Raw genomic sequence first — 5,237 nt, forward strand, 5'->3', positions numbered from 1 at the left:
ACATTAGATTCTTTGTGATTGATGCCCCATATAATACATCTATCAGAATCTTTGTTTAGCCATCATACAAGGACAAGGGAACCTTTCCAATGTGTAAAATTGGGTGGCATAAATCATCACCTATCTACACATAACTTGGATTTTTGAAGTCCTACGTCTCTCCAAACCATTCAACATGACTGGTCATATGATTAGATGCACCTAAATTGACATACCATACATCATCATGTGTCCCCTTTCCTGTAACTGCATTCATCATATGCTGCATAACAAACAGAAGCTCATTTTTGTCTTCATTCTATGGTAAAGATGATGCATAGTTTCCTTACTGCAATTTACCACTGCAAATATTATCCATCTTAGCATAACAATTGACTCCAATATGACCTATCTTGCCACAACAATGGCAAACAATAGCAGAATTTCCAAAACCTCTATTATGCCATCCACCTCTTCCTCTAGAGCTCCCCCTACCTCTAAAGTTTCCTCGGTCTCCTGAAACCTGCATTTCACCAAATTGCTGATTTAACTTTTTTATTGGTTATCGCCAACACATCCCATACCACAGCCTCTCGAAGAGGATCTACCACGTCCCCTTCTTGAACTTGAGTAAAATGCTTGGACCTGTTCACCATTTATTTCAGACGAATCACCCTGCATATTGATCTCTTTGGTAATCATGAGAGAGATCAGCTCATCAAAATCTGAAAATGGCTTCCCTACATATACTGAAGTAACAAATGATTTCCATGCCTTCTCATTGTTAAGGCCACTCAAAGTGGATGAAACCAAATCATCATCATCAAGCATTACATCAATCGCTGCTAAAGCATGTGCAATGCTCCTCACCTTCAACACATACTCATTAACATACATTTTCTCTTTCTTCAAGGCATTCAACTCTTGCTTAAGTTTCATGCCTTTGTATTTACTGAAAACATATTCTCAAAAATTGTCCAAACTGCATGTGAAGTTCTATATTCCTGATATATCCCAACATCGTATTATCTGTCAAGAATCGCGTGGTGGGGGGACTTGCTCAAGATGTTGCGCTGAACACATACAGAATACACAAGGAGAAGCTCACTCAAGAGACGAGAAGAGATATGGAAGCCAAAACGTTTTCTTGCTAGTTTCTTCTTCTTCTTTCACACTCTTTACAATGTACACAAAGTATAGATAAGATAAAACATAAAGGAAAGTGGCCTACTAAGTCAAACAATGCATAATCGACTACACTAGTCGACTGGCACTATAACTATGCAAGCTGTAAATAGGTGTAACAACCTGAATATAATTGTTGAGATATCGAGCTCCACTCGTGATACGCCAGGGTGACCGTTGTGTATTTATGTCACCGACTTGTCAGTTGCAGACGCGGTTGGTACACCGCCCATGAATAATAGCTACATGATAGCTATCCTTATCTACTCTAGTTCGTAGCTCAGTTAGTATGCCACCTTAGTTAGTTGAGTTTGGTTTGAGACCCATATATAGGGTTCTTCTATTTCTTTGTACTAGAGTTCTTTTTGGCTTACACAACTAAGAAGAGAAAAACTGTTTTCAGCCTCCACCCTTGTGTGTATTCCCCCATTGTGCAAGCAAGAAAGCTACAAGTGAGACTCCTTCCTTCTCTCCCACAATCTTGACATGGTATCAGAGCCTTGTTCGTGGTAAGGAGCTCAAGAAAGCAAGCCAAGCTCGCGGTGGTCTGGTAAGAGGAGCAGTGTTGCTTTCATTTTCTGTTTTGGGAGCAGATCTCTGCAGGTAGCACAGCCGAAAATTGCAGGAGTGCATTGTCTCAGGTTGAGACGCCCTTCGCGGTGAAGCAAGAGGGCACTATATGCTACGGGAAAGGGCTTTAGCCCAGGGCGACCTTGTTTTTTTGATTTGAGGCCATTTCGGGGCCTGTTTTGGAGGCGGAAGTTTTCTGCACGCACTTAGGAAAAGGCCCAGTTTTATGCTGTGCAACCACTGTTCTACAGGTCGGTGAAAAGTTTTTGTAGAAATTGCATCGTATGCTTGTGCACAGAGACATTGGGAGTTACAGAATCATCCTTGGTTCCTGTTTATGCAAAATCGTCACTAGGAAGTGACTGTGTGGTCAAATACCACTTTCGCCAGTTTTGCAGATTTGCCCTTGTGAGGGTGAAGCTGAGTTTTTGCAGTGACAGAATTTTTCACAGTGTTCTGTAATGGCGTCTGATTCTCTCTCACAGATTGTCACTGAAAAGCTTGACAAGAACAACTTCCAAGCATGGAAGTTTAGAATGACGAATTTCCTTATGGGAAAAGGATATTGGAAATTTGTTGCAGGAAATGAAGAAGAACCAATTCTTCCTGATGTTTCCAATCAACAGCAAATGCAGGCATTCAAAGCATGGCATGAGAGAGCCAGGAAAGTTATGTACTAGTTGTCTATCAGCATTTCAGACTCTATGATTGTGCATATTCAGGATGCAAGTACGCCAAAGGAGGCATGGGATACTCTGTCAAAGATGTATAGCACAAATATGCAAGCCAGGAAAATGCAGCTCAAGCAAGAGTTGCACAATGTGCAAAGAGAAAATATGAGCATCAATGACTACCACATGAAGGTGAAGAAGATTGTAGATGCACTTGCTTCCATTGGGTCGCCAGTGGAAGATGATGATTTAGTTTCTGTGACCTTGAATGGTCTAGGAAATGATTATGCGCAGTTTCGGACATCCATTTCCGTCCGTGAAAGATTTCCTGATTTTGAGGAGTTGATTGCTCTTCTAATTTCTGAGGAGCAGAGAAATGGTGGTGCATCTTCTTCAAGAGGAACTTCAAAAGAAACTGTCTTCTACTCAAATGCTGGAAGAGGTAGAGGCAGAGGTAGAGGAGGCCGATTTGGAGGCCATGGTAGAAATCAGAATATGCAGCAAACTCAAGAAAACCAGTCCTATGGAGGAGGACGTGGTAACTCTAGAGGCAGGGGAGCCAAAGAGGTCATGGTGGATGGCAAAGAGGCCAAAATGCAAACAGTAATGTTGAATATTACTATTGTGGTAAAATGGGTCATATGGCTAAAGACTGCTACAAAAAGCAGAATGACATCATGAATGGAAAACTGCAACAAGGAAATTATGCATCTTCTAGTAGACAGGGTGATGACAAAAATGAGCATTTGTTTATGGTGCAGCACATGAACAATTCTGTGACAAGTGCAGAAGAAAGCAACGATGTATGGTATGTTGACTCAGGTGCGTCAAACCACATGACAGGTCATGCAGAATGGATGGAGGATGCAAGGAAAATGAAAAAACCAGGATTTGTGGAGACTGGTGATGATACTGCATATCCGATTGTGCAGATTGGAAAAATTCCTTTGTCTATGCAGGATGGGAAAAAGAAATACCTGTCCGATGTATTTCATGTCCCGAATATCACCAAGAATCTGGTTTCTGTTGGTCAAATGGTTGAACAGGGCTTGCAGGTCAGATTTAATCCTCATGGATACTTTGTTGAGGATATAAAAAATAAAGGTCGCTTGATAGCAAAAGGAAAGAAGAAGGGCAGAATGTTTACGTTGGATGCAGACATGTCTGAATTGAGTGCAGCAATGTTTGCACATGGGACCGGTGTAGTTGCAGATATTGATATCTGGCATAAACGCATTGGTCATATTAATGTACAGCGACTTAAATCAATGCAGGCCCAAAATATTGTTGCAGGATTGCCTAAATTCAAGGTTGCAGAAATACATAAGATATGTGAAGCCTATCAGTTTGGAAAACAGGCAAGGAAACCATTTCCTAGACATGTTCAAGAGAGTAAGAAGCCATTGGAATTAATCCACTCTGATGTATGGACTACTAAAGCTGCATCTCTTGGAGGCTGTCATTATTTTGTCAGTTTTATTGATGACTATAGCAGAAAAGTTTGGGTGTATTTTATGAAAAAGAAAAGTGAAGTTTTTGGGCATTTCAAAACTCTTAAAGCTATGGTTGAAAAAGAAACAGGCCTGCAAATAAAATGCCTAAGGTCAGATGGAGGGGGAGAGTACCTCTCAAATGAGTTTGCAAGGTTCTTGCAGGAGCATAGCATAAAGTAGCAATATTCATGCAGTCATACCCCACAGCAAAATGGAATTGCAGAAAGAAAAAACAGACATATTGGAGAGGTGTCTCGTGCCATGCTCAATGAAAAAGACCTGCCAGATTTTTATTGGGCTGAAGCAGTTGCTACAGCAGTCTACATAATGAACAGGACTCCCACTACAGCAATACATGGAATGACTCCAGAGGAGAGGTATACTGGTAGGAAACCAGATATTTCTCATTTGAAAATTTTTGGTTGCATTGCCTATGTACATGTGCCAGATGAGTTGAGATCCAAGTTGGATCCAAAAGCTGAAAAGTGCATCTTTATTGGTTACTCTCTGCAGCAAAAAGGGTATAGATGCTATAACCCTTCTACTCGTAAGTTTACAGTGAGCAGAGATGTTGTTTTTGATGAAATGAGTAGCTGGTATAAACCAGTAAATGTGATTGATGCTGTAGATGCACAAAATGGTAATGCTGCACAGAATTCACAGCAGCAGTCACAAAATATTAGTGGACCTGGAGCGTCCTCTAGCAGTGGTTCACATTCTTCGCCATGGACAGGCAGATTGAGATCAGGAGAATCTTCTCAAAGTAATGCAGATAGTGGTATGCAGGTATCACGAAAAGGAAAAGAGAAGGTTGATCAGCCCATGTTTGATGTGAATGCATGTCACTCTTATGTGGATGGTGAATCCAGTGGCTCAGAACAGAGCATTGATGATGAGTTGGGTATTCCTTCTATTGTTACACCTGGAGTAAGGAAGACCAGGGATGTTTTGAGAGCACCTGGGAGTGAACCCACTTTGCGCAGGTCTACCAGAGTTAGGTATCCTGTGGATAGGCTGAAATATGATGGATTTATAGCCATTCACTATGCATATATGGTCAAGGTGATACAGGAACCAGAACCCACTTCTTTTGAGCAAGCCATGGGAAAAGAAAAATGGGAGAAAGTCATGGATGAAGAAATGGATGCCTTGGAAGCAAATGCTACATGGGAATTGGTACCTTTGCCTAAAGGTAAGAATGCAATTGGCTGTAAGTGGGTTTATAAGGTGAAGCACAATGCAGATGGTTCTGTGAATAGATACAAGGCAAGATTAGTAGTCAAGGGGTATGCACAAACATATGGCATTGACTATGAAGAAACATTCAGTACGGTTGCAA

Source organism: Lygodium microphyllum, chromosome 5, assembly GCF_053477565.2.
Source record: "Lygodium microphyllum isolate KBCC chromosome 5, Lygodium_microphyllum_v1.1.10, whole genome shotgun sequence".
Lineage (NCBI taxonomy): Eukaryota > Viridiplantae > Streptophyta > Polypodiopsida > Schizaeales > Lygodiaceae > Lygodium > Lygodium microphyllum.